The sequence below is a fragment of the Triticum urartu genome, chromosome 7A (genome assembly GCF_056163025.1).
Source record: "Triticum urartu cultivar PI428250 chromosome 7A, HENAU_Tu73, whole genome shotgun sequence".
Taxonomy (NCBI): Eukaryota; Viridiplantae; Streptophyta; class Magnoliopsida; order Poales; family Poaceae; genus Triticum; species Triticum urartu.
Window position 1 is genome coordinate 720,357,958 of NC_141879.1, and position 2,673 is coordinate 720,360,630.

Genomic DNA, 2,673 nt, shown 5'->3' on the forward strand with positions numbered 1-2,673 from the left:
GTCCGACTGCCGTGACATTCATCTCCGACATCACAATTCGGTACGGCATACCACACAACATCATCACCAACAATGACACGAATTTTGCCAAAGGCGCCTTGGCCCGTTTCTGTGCGACACAGGGTATCCGACTGGACCTAGCATCCGTCGCCCATCCACAGTCAAACGGCCAGGTGGAGCGAGCAAACGGCCTCATCCTGTCCGGCATCAAGCCCCGACTGATCGAGCATCTGGAGCGCTCGGCTGGCTGCTGGCTAGACGAGTTGCCAGCCATCCTCTGGAGTCTGCGCACGACTCCAAACAAGTCAACTGGGTTCACGCCTTTCTTCCTCGTCTACGGTGCTGAAGCCGTCATCCCAACAGACATAGAGTTCCATTCCCCGCGAGTCACCATGTACACCGAGGAAGAAGCAGAAAAAGCACGGCAAGATGGCGTCGACCTGCTGGAAGAGGGCCGGCTGTTGGCACTTAGCCGGTCCAGCATCTACCAGCAGAGCCTGCATAGATACTACAACAGGAAGGTCAGGTCGAGATCTTTCCAGGAGGGCAACCTCGTGCTCCGATTAATCCAGCGAACAGCCGGCCAGCACAAGCTATCGGCACCTTGGGAAGGCCCCTTCATCATCAGCAAAGTGCTGGGCAACGACTCCTACTACCTGATCGACGCTCAAAAGCCCCGAGCACGCAAGAGGGACGACTCCGCCAAAGAGACAGAATGGCCATGGAATGCAAATCTCCTCCGAAAATTTTACAGTTAAACGCAGTATGTATCACGCTACCTTTTGTATTAAAAGAACCAAGACTTCGGGCCCCCCGAGAAGAGCTCGGGGACTGCCTTGTTTTATCTATATGATAAGAAATATGCCTTCAAGTATATTACTCTTTGTTATGCCGTTTGGCACCGGGTTCGACTAGTCGGCTCGGGGACTTGCCGACCTGTGCTATGAAATGCTTCCTGCAACCGGACAAGTAGTGTGTGGCATATAAACCGTCTCCTGCCAGAAGCCACAGCTCGCAGAGCGACTGTCTGGTGGGCAGGAGTGAGGAAGAATGGGCGTCCACATGAAAAATGGCTAAGGACTCAAAGCACAAACATAGCTTAAAGCCGGCTTCCAACCTTTTTTCGCAAACCGACTCTTGAATAGTCGGCTTGCCGCCTTCTATCCAACTTGTTAAAACAACCCTAAAAACGGCTAAGTACTTGCCTTCCCAAAGTGACCAAGAATTTGATCCAGCAGCAGTCCGTGGAGCGGCTGTCTGACTGACAAAAACGGCAACTAAGGGAAGGCGGCAAAGGAAAAAGCCAAAAGAACAATGAGCAAGAAGGATAGAAGTCAGATGAATATTTACATAACAAAGGCCCTTGGCCGAATCTTCGAGCAGAATTTCAAAATACACCCCGTGGGTGGAATTGTGCAAATTAACAAGTTCTTCAAAAACTATTAGAACAGATAAAACAAAGACAAGGTGGCAGCCTAGGGGGCGGCAGACGGGTTTGGAGGATCGGAGGAGACGGCGGTGTTGGACGTTGGGGCGGTAGGCTGGGCGGTCTCGGCTTGATCACCTCCGGCAGTAGTCGGCTCAGGCGGGCACGACTCGTTGCTGGAGGCGCGGTCGAGCTGAGGCTGGCCGCCCGCTCCGTCTTTCGGTGCCTCCGTCTCGCTCCTGTCCTCCGCCTCGTCTTCCTCCTCGACGCTGGAGTCGATCACCTCTGCCGAGTCCTCGCCATAGTCGGGGTTCATCCCAAACCACTCCGGCGGCACCTCCTCGCCATCTTCAGCCTGCTCGGGGACAAAGATGCTAGTGTTGGTGTACTCGGCGATCGCCGCCGCATGCTTGACAAGGGCATCTTCCGCGGCTGCCAGCTCCGGCTGGGCCTCTGACCGGAGTGTGGCCAGCCGGTCTAGGTCCAGCCCCGGGTACCACGCCTTGACGAATTCCAAGGCTCGGCGCGCTCCGGCCCAGGCCGAGGAACCCTTCCAGGCCTCAAGACGGCCAGCCGCGACTTCCAGCCAGTCGGCAGTCCGACTGGGGGTGCACGGAGCCTGCACGTCTAGCCACAGGGCGGCGATCGCTTGGGCGCCGACACGTTGAAGCCGGCGCAGCATCTGGTGGGCCGATCGCAGGCGAGCTCCAATGCTCAGAATATGCTCGTCAAGAGTCCGAGGGGCATCAACGGCGATCTCTGTGCCACCCACCCTCCGCTCCTCGCGGTCGGCCTCGATAGCTTGAATGGCGGCTTGCGAGTGGCCGGGGAAGAAGTCTGCCAAGACGGAAAGAACGAAGAGCAAGTAAAAAAACAGAAGTCGGCTCGACCGATAGTCCGCGGTTCGAAGAAGGAAAGCAAAGAAGCTCACTGTCGACAAGGTCCTCGATCTCGTGGAAGCCGGAGACTAGCATTGCCTCCTTGTCGGTCCAGGAGGAGTGCTCGCTCGCGAACTCAGCCAGGAGGGAGGCTTCCGCCTCTTCCACCTCCTTCTGCGTCTTCGTAAGCAGCTCCTTCTGCTCCGCCAATTGTGCGGCCAGCAGATCGCGCTCGGTGGCGAGCTTGCTGCACTCCTCCCCTTTGGCGCGCAACGCGGAGTTGGCTTCGCTCAACTGCTGTTGAAGAGCGGCTTTGGCCTCTGAAGAGAAAGAAGAAAGAAGGCATTAAGTCATCAACGAAGAAGGTCG